Here is a 17,758-nt window from a genome sequence, read left to right as displayed (position 1 = left end):
TTTTCTACTATACTTCTAGTACATCCTAGCCCAGTTCTGTACATCACATTCAATTTTGGATTCCTCTTGGCTAAGGAAATGGAACCTCGTATGTCTGCGCAGTTCAGATGCCCCAGGCAGAAGGGCACCGGCCTGTGTCCTGCCTCTGGTTCCACACATGCCATGGCCACAGGACTGGCCCAAACTTTGGCGGGCAATGTTGCCCACAGAATCGGTGAGCTGATGATGAATGGCTGTGAAGGCTTTGTGATTGCTCAGGCTTCTTTGTGGGACTGGACAATGGAGGAGGACACAAGTCTGGCTCAGGGGAGCAACGGATAAAACTGCTGGGCAGGATGGCAGGCTCCTGCCGACACAACCACTTGTTGACATTGAAAGGATTTCACAACAAGTGAGCAGAAACAGAAACGATTCTGTTCGGCAGGGCTATTAGTTGCAACGTGTGGCACCGGAGCGGTCACTCCCGATGTGTTTCCTCGCTAATGAGCTCTGAATGCCCATTAAACTGGGCTGCTATAGGCCCAGAGCCACCGGGACAATGGCGTGCATGAATGGCATCTCCTGTTACCATTGGTTGGCCCAAGGAAGAAACAACTGGTATCACTCAGATTTAAACAGAGTTGACAGTACAGTTAAATGATCATTAATTAGTTTGTGGGCAGATAAAGACTCAGAGCCATTTCTGATGACAAGATAGGTTAGCATGACTCACTTCAGAGCACAACCCAGTCTGGTCCTGCCCTATTTCTTGGGCCATATGGATTGACATTTTTGGGGTTCTAGACAGGGTAAATAATCATATAAAAGTATGTTAGGAGGATAAAGAGAGAGCTTTATAAGACACGAGAGTATTTTAAATGATTAGTAATACCTTACAAATAACGGTGAAACTTTGAATCAGAAAACCAGGTTTGAACCTTGGCTCTTAAATGTATTTGTTGACTGACCTTGAGAATTTTTTGAAGTCAGGAATTTCTATTTCTCCTATAGGTCAGAAGTCCAAGTACAGTTTAGCTGGATTCTTTACTCAGGGCTTCACAAAGCTGAGATCAAGATGTTGGCTGGATTATGTCTCTTTCAGGAGCTCAGAACCTTTACCAAGCTTATGAGGCTATTGTTAGAATTTAATTCCACGCAGTTGTAGAACTCAAGTTTCTGCTTTCTTGCTGGCCATCCACTTGGGCCACTCACAGTCACCTGCTGTTTCTGCCACAGGCTCACTTCATAAACATGAGAGTTGCTTTCTTCCAGGTCAGTAAGAACATACCTCATTGACTTTCATTGTTTCCCCATCCCAGTATGCTAAACATAATCTTACATATAATATAACTAAGTCACAGGAGTAATTCACCATTACTTGTCATATAATGCAATCATATCAAAGGATTAACTAGCCCATCATGTTCACAGGTTCTTCCCACACTCAAGGGTGGAGGATTATACAAGGTATACATACCAGGGAGAGGGAATCTTGGAGGCCATTTAGAATTCTACTATATTTTCTTCCACTCTATCTTCCAAAATAACCATCTCTTCAGAATACAAATTGGATTATGTCATTTCTTGTCTTCTTTCATGGATGGATTCCTATCGCCTATTAGGTAACTTCATTTATGACAGATTAAACTTTCCCTTAAACATCTTCCTCACATAACCTAGGACACACACAGAGGTTCTCAGTTTTGGGACATTGAGTCAGAGAGGTGGCTGGACTGGTAGACCAGGGGCAGGTATATAAATTATTTGGGCTCAAATCACACCTTCTATTTAATTTTTGGACTTTATTTTATCATAGGCTCTATGGATACTGAAAAAAATCATCAGAAAGAAGATACTGTGGGCCACATGGTTTTTTTCTTCTGGAGATCATTATTTATTTTTGTAAGATTCTAGAGATAAAATAAGCACATTACACATGAATGAAAGATTGTGTTTCTTAAAAATAAATAAACAAAAAACTGATTGAAATAATGTCTAAAATCTGTAGAGTTATAGAGATTCAAAAACACAAGTTTGTCAGCAGTACTCAACCTCACTTAATCATTAGCTCACATTTATTATGTGACTACTCTGACTAGCTTATATGCATCATTTCATTTAATCTTTATGATGGTTAAAGGCAGTAGGTGTTATTAACTCTAATTTTGTTGTTGTTGTTGTTGAGAAATCTGAAGCAGAAGGAAATTAAGCAGATCACAGCAAAAACTATGCTCAGACATACCTGTCTAAATAAGGTTACACTTATAGTTCTGGCAATATGGTAGGCAGATTCAGTACAGAGCCCCTTCCTGGACAGGATAAAATATCACATGGTTTAGTTAAACATATATGAGTTTAAAATAAGTAAAGAAAAATATCTTAGGAACTACAATGAATAGAATTAAGACTGAACAAATGAATACTATCACACTCCAGGGAAAGGCCAGATTTAGAGACATAGCTAGAAGGTGAGGTTTTCATGTTCACACAGGGAAAGAAGACAAGGAAGATATAACCTTGGGCTTGCCCAAAATGTAAGATGGAGCTGAGACATTTGTGTAAAGTTCTAACCCTAGTGGGGATGCCTTGCCATGTAAGAGTTTGAAAGAAAACATTCAACTACAAGGTCATGGAAACAGTAAGGATGTTTGTCTCTGCTTGGGGCTTTCAGTGGGACAAAAAGTCCCCACCTTCTGCATAAAATGTTAAAACTCAAGCCTGAACTGTCTTCAGTTGTGGCCTCGGAATGTGCATTCAGGCTTTGTCTTAGAAACCAGTAGCGAATGAACCTATTGCGTGCTATGCAGGACACTAAAGGAAGAAAATACAGATAAAGATGAACTCACAGTCAAAAATTACAAACTATATGGGGGAATGATCCACTATAATGGAGGATCAGCAAACACAATAAAGAGAAAGGTAAGCACCTCTATAATTTCAGATATTATATCTGAAAAAGATTATAAGAATGAAAACCTTAATTTAAAACAGTATGCCTTTTGATCCAGTGACTCCACTACTGGGAATATACCCAAAGAATCCTGAAACACCAATTCAAAAGAACTTATGTACCCCAATGTTCATTGCAGCATTATTTACAATAGCCAAGTACTAGAAACAACCTAAATGCCCATCAGTAAACAAAAAGGATTAAAAAAAAACTGTGGTACATTTACACAATGGAACACTATGTAGCAGAAAGAAAGAAGGAATTCCTACCCTTTGACAGCATGGATGGAAATGCAGAGAATCATGCTAAGTAAAAAAAACCAGATGGCAAAAGACAAATACCAGATGATCTCACCTATAAGTTAAACTCCATGAACAAAACAAACAAACAAAATAGAACAAGAGACATGGAAATAAGTAACAAACTGACAGTGACCAGAAGGGAGAGGGGAGGGGAAGGAGAGGGTAAAGAAGGGGAAGGGTCTAGTCTAGGAACAAGTATAAAGGACCATGAATGTGGACAACAGGGTGGGGATTGAGTGTGGGGGGTGGGGCAGGGGAGAGCAATGGGGAAAAAATTGGGACAACTGTAATTGAATAACAATAAAATATAATAATATGTATTAAGAATAACAGAATGAAAACTAAAACACAGTTAAATTTGAAGAAGAACTAAATGGAACTGCTCATAATTTAATGTCTTATTTAAATTAAAAACTACATAGACAAATTAACAACACACTGGATACAAGAAGAAAAAAGTAATGATCTGGAGATAAATATAAGGAAATTATATAGAAAGCTGCACAGGGGGATGAAACAATAAAACATTTGAAATCTGAAAGGGATGCTAGTAACAAGAAGATAGAACATAGTGACACAATAGCATTTCAATGAGCATTGAGGAAGAAGAGATTTGATATGTATGAGAGAAAATACTCAAAGTTATAATGATAGAAATTTGTTAGAAGCATGAATCTATATATTGAAGAATCACATTAGTACCAAGAAGAGGAAAAAGAATAAATCCACACCAGATAAACTCAAATTGAGTTTTCTTTCCTTAAACATTTGGCCATGTCTGGAGACATTTTTGGTTGTCATGTCTAAGGAAGTTCTCCAGGAATCTACAAAGCACAGAACCACATCCTTCTTCTGCTCCAGCAAAGAAATATCTGGCCCAACTGCCAAGAGTGTTGAAGTGAGAGATTGGCTTAAAGTAAATGGAAGTTTAATATTAGATACTTGGAATAGGCAAATTGCTTTTTCAATGAAAATAATTGATTTTCCTATATACCGTGGGATCCTTCAAATATGTGCCTCTGATGCCTCATTTTTGTGAGCATTTCTACAGGATTTGGAGCAGGGAAGTACCAACCAGACTACTCATTTACTTGATCTATTATATGTCTCTTTTCAGCAAATGAGGCCATTAACATGAATGCTACAATACAGTCAACAGTTTAAGTGTTTTTATAAAATCAGTTCTACTTAAAAAAATCTTTAGTATCAAGATTAGTAATTGTTCTTTCCCCTACCCATAGGAAAAAAAAAGGTTTTCCATTTTTGTTAAAATATTTTAATAAGGTGAAAGATATTCAACTGCAAGGATGTGACATGTTCCAATAAGACTTTGTGTCATTACATTTTAAAGAAAAATAAATTTAAAACAGCTGCAGGAAAAAGCAGGTTGGAGCCAGTGCCATGGGAAGCGTGACCTGCAGAGATGAGACCTGGCTTAGGAACCAGAAGTCCAGTAGCAGCATCAGCATCACCAGGGAATTTGTGAGAAATGCATGTTCTAGAGTCCCAACCAGATCTTCTGAGTCACACACTCAGATAAGCTCTCCAAGTAACTCTCAGGCACAGTCAAGTGTGAGAACCACAGATCAAAACTCTTACTTCCTACTTATATTACCTGCGCAAGTCATTTACCTTCTCTGACCCTCAATTCCTGTGTGTATTTGCCTCCCTGGATGAAAACATGACTTGGATATAAAAGTACTTTGTAAATTGCAAAGCATGAGTTAATATTATTAACCTGGACAAATGAGAATCACAGTCAAAGCTGTTGGTAGTGAGGGCCTGGACCTCACTAACAAATGTGCCCTTGACTTCTTCTATCCTCGAAGCAGAGATGTTCGTTCATGCTGGGACAAGTGACTCAGGTCATACATCAGATAGAGGATTCATGGAAATGAGTCAGTGTTTACCAGGGTAAACAAGAAAACTTGCAAGCCATGCAAAAAACATGTCCCAAAACATTTAACAAGTGTTTATCTTCTGGCATAATTGGTCCTTATTGAAAACAAATTGTACACTGAACTTCAGTCTCACTGATAAAGCCTGAGAACTAAAAACATGGTGAAATGGCATTGGGTTTGGTTGGTCACCCAACACCATGCAAAGAAGGAATGAAGTCTTTAATCTCCATATTAATAGTTTCTAAATTAATCTCTCACACTCATTTCCTCCTTTATAGCTAAAGTGCTACAGAGACAAATTCTCTCAGAATAACAAAAGTGGTGAAATCTCAGCTGGGTCCCTAAATAGTCAATGGAATATATTTTTATTATGACTATGAGCTAATTTGAAGATCTTTAGTGTTCTAGCTTAGGTTCTAATGTGATATCATGAAAGTGTTTGACCCACCACCCTCCCAAGTAGAGCTTAACCAAACCTCTATTTACTGGAAATTAAGAATTCTAAGCTATTTTATTTCCTTTATTTCATAAAGTCAAAAAAGCACTTTAGAAAATTGTGTGAGCACCAAAGTAAAATCATGGTAGATGTTATTTTGATTTCAAATGCGTAGAGAATTTAGTCATTTATTCACAGCGAGTTCTGGTTTTGGTACCCATCTGTAAAAGTAAGATCATTTTGTTTGGCTAATTTAATGAGGTAATAAGAGGCTTAGTACATGTAAAGAATTTAATGCAGTGGTTGGCACATAGTAAGTGTTCATTTAAGAACATTTATATTTACCTCCAAAATTCAGTTCAAAGACCTAGGTTTGCTTTCATGAACATATCAGAACCTCTTCCGATTCTACCTACAACATTTGGATTTTCTTGGTAAACATGACTGGAAATTGCGAATACAGTGACAATTTTTACAAAAACTATAACTTTCTTGACCTAGCTATCCACCTAAGTAGCAAGATGAACAGGATTTCAATCCTGGGGTGCTCTGGACTTAGAGTTTGGGTTATTAAAGGACATTTGTGAAACAAGGGATCAATATGCTGATAAGAGTCATCAAACAAAGCCCTAATAGGGTGCTGATAGAGGTGTCCTTGATGTCATGATGACATTGAAATTTGAGTGATAAGGTACCTACCTTGATTAGTATGTCATAGTGACTCTTGGCCAAGCCCAGTTGTTCCATTACATTGCAGGCATCACATGCCCTCCTCTTCCTCAGCCCCAAATCTTTAATATCATTAAAAACTATTAATGAAAATAGTGATGATACATTGAGCATTCACCCCGTGCTAGCAGAGATCTCTCATTGAGTCAACTAGCGTACATTCACTGTGTGGATACACTGGGCTCCGTGCCGGGCTTCAACAATACACGTGACAAAACCCTCACTGAGTTTCCTGTTAGGTGCTTTAGATACTTATGATAGTCTTTACTACAGGGGAGATGTTTTTCCCGTCATTCCACAGATGGGACTGATGAGGCTCAGAGTTTGAGTAACTTGCTTAAGATCACATTGTGAATGCATGTCAGAGACTAGTTCAAATCCAGGTCTGCCTAACTCTTAACCCCACCTTATTTTCACAATGCTAAACTGTCTTCACCTACATTTAGTTTTTAGCCCTTTTTATCAGGAGAATTGTAAACTTTAAGAACTCTTTTAATTGAGCAGTTGTAAATCCAGAACAACCCTGTGCACTTAATTTTGTTTAAACCATGTCTCGAGCTATAAACAATGGCTGCCATCCATGTACAGGTTACTTGTTACTTATTCTATGGATGTTTTGCTTACATTTTCCTGTCTAACTTTAGCAATAACCCAAGGGGAAGGGCTCTTCCCTGTTATTATCCTCATGCACAGAGGAGGAAACTGATACCTGAGTATTAGGGAAGTGGAAAAGTTAGCATTCAAACCTAGTGCTCTGACTTTGTGCACTGGATTGGCCTTTTATCCTGAGTGGTCACAGGGGCAATGACCTTCTTACCATTTACAAAAATTATATTCCCAGGACTGAGCTCAGCACATGGATAATAGATGACATTTAATAAATATTAGTTGAAATAGACAGAACTGAAGTGAATGATACCATATACATATGTGTATGTGCACATACATGGAATCATTATTTCTGACCTTTCACGCCCAAGTCAACCACTATCTTTCATGATAGAAAGAGGGAGGCAATAGATTCTGACAGCTCAACCCAGACTTGACCTTTGACCTTGCAGTTGGCTGAAGATCCTTGATTGGTGATACAACCCTGGGTTATTTCTGCTTCTGGGGAAATTGTCCATTGTCCATCTCACTCAATTTTCAACTGAGGAGTCTACACAGCACAATAGGACTGGGGAGAAGGGATGGCAGGGAAGGACAAAAGACACAGGAAAGCCATTTCCTATATTTAAAAAAAACATACACTTAATTTATAAAGCCATGCTTTGAGTAGTGCCTACTATGCACTGGGTGCTGTACCACACATTAAAGACACAGATATGAGTAAGACAAGTTGCTTGATGAAAAGTTGAGTCCAAGGGACATCCAAGGAGCATAATTCGAGGACAGTGTGTGGTAAGTGCAGTAATAGAAAGCCATATAAGACATAATGGGAACACTGAAGAGGGGGTGATTAATTCTGAATGTGAGCACTGTGGAAGGCCTCCTAGAGGAGCAGACTCTTGAGCTGGGTCTTGAAGAGCAAATTTGTGGGATAAATAAGTAAAAATAAAAAATATGCCTAGGTCAACAGTTCAACATTTTCAGAGGTATGTGATGAATGTCAATAGTGTAAAAAGTAATCAAGCTCATTTTGGAGGTAAAAATATTTGAATCATCAGAGGCAGAAGTGGGAGAGAAATAGCACTCCAATGCCATAATATACCAGTTGTTTGGCTTAAATACATAATTTAATTTCTTTATAACTCAATTTTCTCATCAATAAAATAGGAATAATAAAAATACCATCATTATGGATCATTTGTTAGAATTAAATTATCCTAATTATTAAAGTAATCAAACCAATTATTGATTATAATTACTACTACAATAATTATTATATTATTAATATAAGTGTTATTATAATTACAGAATCAATTACAATTATTAATACAATTACTATTATTGTAATTATTGTTATAATTATAGTAATAATAATGATTATTACATTGTTAGAAGATGCCTGGATTTAAAAAATGTTCATGGGTTGATGGAGAGAATGAATGAAGGTTTACCAACATAAATATTTTATATCAAAAACCTCAGCTAGCATAAATGCTCCAGAAGTTAGTGGATTAAATACTTGGTACTGTGGTCAAAATCTTGAACTTCTGGGAGGATCCAATCTGGCAAATAATGTAAGTCAGTTAAAGTAGATAGAGACTCTGATTTATTTAAATCCTGCTTTTAAATATTTCCAAGGTGCCCCATCTGGAACAGAGTGGATGCTTGAAGCACGAGCAGAAGCCCATCAAAGTAATGCAATTAAAAGATGATGTCTTCTACCATGTTTAGGACATGATCATAACCAACTAATTTTCAAAACAATGAAAATAATCTACTCTTGAGCTCAATTATGCCATAGGTCTCAAATTTAACTTCGGAAATGGCTAAAAATAGTTTTTAACCAAAAAAGAGATGATAAATCAATCAACAAGAAGGACTGAGCATTGACTTGGCAGTGGTTAGGCAGGAAGGAAGAGCCATGGCTACAGCTTGAAAGGCTTTGAACTTTCAAAGGGATGAGCCAAGGGGGTGCACACAACTTTGTTTTCCCATTCTACCCTCTCTTCCTTCTCTCTATTTCAATATGTGATAACTACACCTATATTAAAAAAAAAAAAAAAACAAAAAAACAGGTGGTGATTTGTGGAGGGGTTCGCTGTAAACACATTTCAGAGTTCTTAAGAAAGTAGAACCAATATTCCTGACCTTCAAGACACAAGGCTTTCTGCATTCAGCAAGGCATTTTTGTTTGCTTTGTGACTTGGCAGGGCAATTTAAGGCAAGGTTTCAGCCAATACTGTTTTTATTGTTATTGTGTTACAGTTGTCTCAACTTTCCCCCATTGTTTTTCCCTGTCCTGCCCCCCCCAACCCACAGTCAATCCCCATTCTATTGTCCATATCCATAGGTCACTTATACATGTTCTTGACTAGATTCTTTTTCTTTTTTCCCTCCATCTTTCCCTTCCCCCTCCCCTCTGGTTACCGTCAATCTGTTCCTTGTATCCATGCCTCTGGTTTTATTTTGCTTTGTTTGTTTTGTTCATTAGGTTCCTGTTCTAGGTGAGATCATATGGTATTTGTCTTTTGCCACATTGTTTCTTTCTATTAGCATAATACTCTCTAGTTCCATCCATGCTGTTGCAGAAGGTAGGAATTCCTTCTTTCTTCCTGCTGCGTAGTACTCCCTTGTTTAAATGTACCACCGTTTTTTGATCCACTCATCTACTGATGGGCACTTAGGCTATTTCTAGCACTTGGCTATTGTAAATAGCACTCCTATGACCATAAAGGTACATAGGTTCTTTTGAATTGGTGTTTCAGGATTCCTAGGGTATAATCCCAGCAATGGGATCACTAGATCAGAAGGAAGTCAGTTTTAAATTTAGGTTTAACACCTACTATGTGCCAAACACTATGCAGATTCTGGGAATTCAGGAGTAAACCAAATACACAAGGCCACTAGAAATATAGAAGAAAATGAAACAAGAAAAAAATACATAAATATATAAGTAAAATGTATAGAGTGATAGCAAGTAGTAAAAGGTCTATGAAAATAAAAATTAAAATGCAGGGAAGAAAGATGGAGAGTATTGGCAGAGGGTTGCAATTTTTAATAGGATTACTATAAGGAATGTCAAGGTAACATTTGACTAAAACCTTGAAGATAAGAGAGCAAGTCATGTGACTGCCCTGGGGATGTCAGGGGAACACACGTGTCAAGGTTCTGAGTTAGGAGCCTGTCTGGTATATGAAGGAACAACAAGAAAGTCTACAGCAGAGTATGGAAGTAAGGAGGTAGTGTACTAAGAAAGAATTATGATTGGCCAGTCCATAAAGGGTCTTCTAGACCAATATAAGAACTTGGTCTTTTTACTGTGAGTGAGATGGGAAGCATTAGAGAGAATGGACAGAGGAGTGGTATGAGCTGCCTTATATCATAACAGGATAAATCTGATTGCTGTGTGGAGGATATATTGAAGAGGGACAAGGGTAGAAGTAGAAAGACCAAGTAAGATACTGCGCCTAAGTACCTCACAGTGATTGGTCACTGGATATGAATTGCCTCCAGAAGTCACATGACCTTTGCCAGGCAGCTCTTTGCTGCTGCTGCTGCTGCTGCTGCTGCTGCTGCTGCTGCTGCTGCAATCCTGGCAGCTGAGGAGAATCTAGGTGAGGCATTGCATTTCCCCTACAGCTACCAGCTAGTCAATGGTACAGCCAGAATAATAATCTAGTCCCCAGACACCCTTGCAGATGGACCTCTCCAGAAGACTGTAGCATTGCTGTCTAGGCATTGACAATCCTTTGTTGATTCTGAAGCTAAGCCAGAATCCACTTATACTGATACTTATCGCTTCCTACATGGGTACCCATGCAGACATTGGTGACTATGCTAATAGGAGCTCTGGTGGCAGCGCACAGCACAACAAAACTGATAAAAGTGGAATCTGTGTCACCATATTCTATCTATTACAAGAGGACAATAAATTTTACTGAATTAGAAATAATCGTGAGACATTGGTGAATTATCTGGTGTCCTTGAAAATTCATACAGGAAGAAAGGATTTTGAATTCTTTGGGAATACACACAAAATCTGGTGCATGTATATAATCAGTCTTGGCTTCAAACTTGTTAAGAGTTATACATTTCCTGTATTTCTCTAATCAAAATTGTATTTAAAGCTCCTGCTCTTTCAGCCCAAAACCACATTTCAATCCAAAACTCATAATATGGGAAGTATTCATTTTCATTTACTTTCACATGGTATAGTTTTTCAGATTTCCCCTTGATGGTTTTAATCAAATCATCTGTGGTTTAAAGTCCAGTTTACTTTGAATTTACAAAATTCTTTGAATTATCTGTACTATTTCTGTTCATTATCTTTTCTCAGTAAAAACCTGTAAAAAACTCAATTCAGAAAGGTTTTCCTCTAAAAATTTTTCTCAGAGACTTTGAGTCATACAAGTTAAAATTCTGATAGGGGATGTTAATGGTGATGGTGGGGATGTTGGAAGTGAGGAACTGTTAGGGGTGGGGTAATACTGTTGGGTGATATTGTTGGTGTGTGATGTTATTGGTTGTGGTAGTGAAGGAGTGTATTGGTGGCAGTGGTGATGGTGGTAAGGAGTTCTCATATTGAGAAAGCCATACTTTAAAGGACCTATCAAAAAGGAGCAAAGTATGAATTAGGTGTATCTGTTTTCTGTCCGACTCTTCCAAAATGTGAGCCAAAATGGGATGATTGGGGTTAGAAAAAAATCCTTCTCTGATATGTTCGCTCAAAACCTTCCCAGGAAAACTACATATTCTCCAGAAGAAAATAAGTCAAGGAAGAGAATTTTCAACACTTCCTGAGAAACCTATCACTTCAATTTCATTTTTGACTGATGCTACAGCTCACCTCTAAGCCACTCATGCTGTCTCCTTCTTCCAACCTGAATGAGCCAAGTTACTCTCCACTTTGCCTTTGCTTGCCTCTTGCCTTGGTTTTATAGCATCCTATCTCCTGCCACGCTTTTTTCAATTCTTTCATTCAAGATTCAGCTCAGTCAAACTTCCCTGTGGGGCTAATCCTCTATCTTCATAGAATTCTTATTTCTTTAACATCAATATCATACAATTTAGCACAATCATGTATTTGTGTTGTTTTTAGATGAAGCCATGTAAGTTCATCTGGTCTCCACAGGTAGATTTCCAGTTCTACAGCAATAGAGCCCTTCTACTCTTTCTGTGTTCCCCATAGGGCTCAACACTCATTAGATACTTAACTGAATGCCATACTTTAGTCAAAGCACAAACAAGGAACACCAAAGTGGAAATGAGGACTCTAGTCCAGGCTCTGCCCTTAACCCATTTCATGACCATAGGTCTTTATTATACTTCTCTGGCCCTCAGTTTCTTCATAAATAAAGAATGTTATTGAACCAGATTGCAACAATGATGATGATGATGATGATGATGATATTCAGCATTATCTCCCAGCATGTGGATAATATACACATTTCTTTCATATTATCAAACAATATTATTCAGTCAATTGAAAATATAACTTTAAAAAATGTCTTTCTCCTGTTTTTTTTTTGTAAATTTAACATGTATTATATTTTTTCCATTCCATTTAACCCCCTTATACCACCTTCCCCCCAGCAATCGCTGCACTGTGATCCATGTCCATGAGTCCTTTTCCTTTTTGCTCAATCCCTCCACCCCCTAACCTCCGCCTACCCCAGCTGTCATTCTGCTCTCCGTCTACAAGTCTGTTCCCATTTTCCTTGTTAGTTCAGTTTGTCCATTAGATTCCACATATGAGTGAAATCATATGGTATTTGTCTTTCTCTGACTGGCTTATTTCACTAAGCATAACATTCTCCAGGTCCATCTATACTGTTGCAAAAGGGTAAAATTTTCTTCTTTTTTATGGCCAAGTAGTAATCCATTATGTAAATTTCCCATAGTTGTTTCATCCCTCATCTACGGATGGACACTTGGGCTGCTTCCATATCTTGGCAATTGTAAATAACGCTGCAATGAACATAGGGGTGCTTATGTATTTTTGAATTAGTGTTTTGGATTCCTTTGGATATATTCCCAGAAGCGGGATCGCTGGGTCAAAAGGCAGATCAGTTTTTAATTTTTTGTGGTATCTCCATAGTTCTTTCCACAGTGGCAGCGTCAATCTCCATTCCCACAAACAGTGCAAAAAGGTTCCTCTTTCCCCACATTTTCACTAGCCAGCACTTGTTGTTTGTTAATGATGTCCATTCTGACAGGTGTGAGATGGCATCTCATTGTGGCTTTAATTTGCATTTCTCTGATGATGATTGGTGATGTTGAGCATATTTTTGTATGTTTATTGGTCATCTGTATGTCCTCTTTGGAGAAGTGTCTATTCAGGTCCTTTGCCAATTTTTGAATTGGGTTATTTGCGTGTGTGTATGTGTGTCTCTCTCTCTGTGTGTGTGTGTGTGTGTGTGTGTGTGTGTGTTGAGTTTTGTAAGTTCTTTATAAATTTTGGATATAAACTCCTTATAAGATATACTGGAGAATATATTCTCCTATTCTGTGGGCTGTCTTTTCATTTTGTTGATGGTTTCCTTTGGTGTTCAAAAACTTTTCATTTTGTTGATGGTTTCCTTTGGTGTTCAAAAACTTTTTAGTTTGTTGTAGTCCCAGTTGTTTATTTTTTCTTTTGTTTCCCTTGTCTGAAGAAATACATCTGATAAAATATTGCTATAAGCAATGTCCAAGATTTTGCTGCCTATGTTTCTATCTGTGACTTTTATGGTTTTGGGTCTAACATTTAAGCCTTTGATCCATTTGTTCTGGTGTGTTAGATCTAAAAAGGTGGTCTAGGTTCATTTTTTTCACATATCTGTCCAACAAATATAACTTTTGAATTCAAAGTACCTTCAGAGTTCTTGTTACAGATGTTCTAGATGGTGGCTTAAATACCTGTAGATCCACCCCATTCTGCATGTACACTCATAGAAATTAGTATTCTTACACATATCCAAAAACAGTATTTAAATATATTAAATATATAGCTAAGCTCAAAAACAAAAGCAAAAAGAAAGAGATTTCTAGTGACCAAAAAAACTGTGAGGTGTATGTCTCTCCTGAGAGAAAGAAAACAGGAAAGAAGAGGTGGCATACAGAAAACTCAGAAGTGAATATGGGCATATTTGCATATTTTGAGACACAGAGGCATTAAAAATGGAGCTGAGCCACACTGGACGGGCTCTGGTGCTGAATCTGTGAAGTTTTTATTATAGTCTAAATTTCCAAAAGAGACAACACAATTATGTTAAATTGTTAAATTAATAATTTAACATAAAATGTAAATAGAGGTCAGGAAGCAAATACATCCAAAATATTTTGTAACTGTAGGACTGTGAAAAATAGCCATTTTCTTCTTTGTCTGTTTCTGTATTTTTTAAGTTAAAAACAAACAAATAACAACCACGCCATCTCTTCATCTCATTGCTCTACAAGTCGATCTTCATATCCTGAAATCACAAAAGAGCAACCTGAGTGCTCAGCACAACCTCCATGTGGCTAAAACACTAAAATCAGGGACTAGAGGAGGCAAATCCAAGCCAGAAAGGGTGGCGTCTTCTGGTTGCCAATGGAGTGGTCCTTGGGAAGATCAGGTGGGGTCTTGTTTATAGCCCCTCTGTCTCTTTCCTCCCCACTCCCCATTCTTACACAACAATACAAACATTTTATCATTAAAGCTAAAAACCCACTGGCTTCTGTTTTTGAGTCACTTCATTGTTTTGATGCCTTGTGGCGGGGCAGCAATGAATGGAAGTCAGGCTGACCTAATCTAGTCTAAATATTCAGACCGGAGAAGGGGATCCTCTGCAGCAGAATGCCAACCCACATCTTTTAATTGCCTTGGCTCCTGATAGATTGGCTCTTACCCTCTTTGAATTCCATTGTTGCAGAGGAGTTAAAATTCATGAGCGTCCCATGCCTGGGAAAATTTACTCCAGTGCTGCAATTTTTCTGAGCCAAGCTGGCCAACATCGCAAAGAGTCGGAGGTCTGTCAGGCCATCTGTTGCATAATAGTCAACAATCTCGAAAATCTAGGGAAACAGGGATGGGGTGAGGGAAAATGATGAAACATTTAAATAGAACAGATTGCCACCTTATTTATAGGAAAAAAACAGGGAGAGATAATATGCTTTGATTGAAGCAGAGACAAGCTTTATTAGCATAGGGAACAAAACAAACTTAAAAAAAAGGGCACCAATAAAACTGACAGTCTAAAGAGGCTTGGTGACAAACCCCATGTTGAATTGGAGGTTACAAGGTCCCCAAATGTGACGGGAAGATGCACACACAAACACACAATGTATGCACTCGTACACAGACAGGCACAGAGAGAAGCCTCTGAAAAATTGCTGTGGAATTCAAATGCTAAATACAAGCATATACTTGAATTTCAAAATCTTACAGGCCTGGGAAAGGCACGTTGCTTTAACCACCTTCCGGGCAAACTACCTTCATTGTGGGTGAGAGGAGTCAGGGCCTACTTTGACTATTTCTACAAAGCATAGGGCTTACTTACATTTGACTAACACGAAACTCTTCAGATCCCCTGTAAACTTTGTAATCTTCACCAGGCACGAGTCGGTTTTTAGCAGTGACCTATAACATTCATCCTGAGAAATACTGTTTCTAAAGGAGAGAAATGAAACTGGAGGTACCAAAGAGTAAGTAGTAAAAGAGAGGACAATTGGGGAAAGATAAGGAGCAGCAGAAGGAAGACAAGAAAGACTGGAAAAGGCATAATGTCAGTAGAGAGCCCCAAAATATAAAGCAAAAATAAAGTATGTCAAAAACAAACAAATAATTAATTGACAAACAAAAAATTAACTCTAGTAAATGGTGTGCAGACTAAAGTGTTTTGAGGGAAATCTACTAATCTTTGGAACTTACATTTAAAGGCATCCAAAAATAAAGTGAATTGATGGCTGGATAGATGGATTGCTCTATGGTGAAACCAATACTGATAAATGTTCATTGTAGAATCTAGGTGGTGGGTATATGGATATGCACTGTACAATTCTTTCAACTTGCCAGTGTTCTGAAAATGTCCACAGTTACATTTTGGAAAAAAAAATTAAGTGAACATTGTGACTCCAAAAATTAAAATATAATGAACACTAAAATAAAAATCCTAGATATTTAAAAATATATAACTAACCATCCCTTTAATTTCCATTTTTCTTTCACATGGCACTGCTTCCACATATGTAACTTGAAGTAAAAATGAAAGAAATGGATTAAAGAACAACTACAAAGTTTGAGTGACTAGCTTTGCTGCTGTTATTTTGTTTCCATTTTCAGTAAACTAAAATAAATGGGATTGGTAAAAGTCATAATTTGGTACAAAAAAGTAGATTTGTCACTCTTTCACAAATGGACTCTTCTGAAATGAACAACATAAATTGTTAATTCCTCCTCATGAACTCCTTCTTCTGACAGATGATAAGGTAAAAACAAACAAAATCAGCTTAAAATCTCAGATATTTCAGAGGACTAATTTAAAATTATTTTGGCAAATGTCACTGCCATTAAGGTCATTGTTTCTGGCTTATTTTTCTTGCAAGACTTCAGTGGATCTAAATAAGTAAACTTGGTAGATGTATTTTTCATTGAGATACTAACTAGCCTCAAATTTAAGGTTCTTGTGTTTCAAAGGTGAGAGAGACCTTTTATTTCTAAGAGTTTCATTTTGCCGACCTCTTTGAACTAAATTATGAAATAAACTTTTTGACTTTGTGATGGGAGAAAACAGAAAGAAAGAGGAATTCAGAGGCTAGCTAAAGGTTCAAGTTCATTCATCTGCACGTGCCCTAGACAGAAAGATCCTAACCACCATGCTCATAGCATTTTAAGTTTAACTCAACATGTGCAGCAGACCATGTTTTTCAATAATAACTAATACTAAAAACTAGAAACATGTTTATTTTATCCAAGTCTACCTAGTGCATTCAAGTCAAAATTTTAAGCCCAAAAACATTGGAATTTTAAATGAAAACCTAAGTGACCCCATTTAATATAGGAAACTGCCCTGTGGGGTCACCTCCAGTTCTAAACATGAAAACGCATAGAGGCACAGAGGCTCAAGTTGGTTCAAGAATATCTGCCTGTGAGCAGCACCTTTTACACTGGAAGGTGACAGGCGACAAGATTATTGTCTGTGAGTTTTCGCCACAGGGCACGAAAAAGAAGAAAACAAATTAAAACTACTTGAACAAATAGCTGACACTGTGAGATGTCCTCTTTTCCAAGCCAACAATCAATGCCCTGACTCATGGAAGGGGATATTGGTAGCTCAATGTTCACCAAATGGTAAGTTTGAAATTCAGTATGAGAAAATTACTGGGTAGAAGTAGATGTAATTTATAAGAGCAAAATAAGGTGCAGGGTCTGGAGGAGGGCGGCTCCCTGATTGTTACGCTCCGTGGCATTCCCCAGCTTCTCCTTCCTCCTTGCTTGGGTCACATCCCAGGCCTGAGAAGTCAGTGGGGTACTACGTGTGAGACACCAGGAACCCAGGAAAACTGCTCTCTGCTGAATATCAGAAACTTGTCCCCAGTTGCCTATTTCTGCATCCTCATTGTAGACGTGCAAAACCCCACCCAATTTACATGGTAGGATAACAAGTGCCTCCCAGAGCTTGCATTTCCAAATGGTGTTTATAAAACCTTCCTCTAATAGGAGAAAACATCTTCGAAGAATTCATCAGATGAAATAACAGAAATGTTTGGGGAAATTTTGATGTAATTGTAACCTCTGAAATACAAACAAACCAAACACTTGTTAAGAGTCAGGTTGCCTAAATATGAATCTCAGCCCTGCTATTTCCACTTGTGCATATTGAATAGGTTTTTA

This window comes from Furipterus horrens, unplaced genomic scaffold (assembly GCF_987537825.1).
Source record: "Furipterus horrens unplaced genomic scaffold, mFurHor1.1.pri manual_scaffold_4, whole genome shotgun sequence".
Classification (NCBI taxonomy): domain Eukaryota; kingdom Metazoa; phylum Chordata; class Mammalia; order Chiroptera; family Furipteridae; genus Furipterus; species Furipterus horrens.
Note: the sequence above shows the minus strand (reverse complement) of the source record.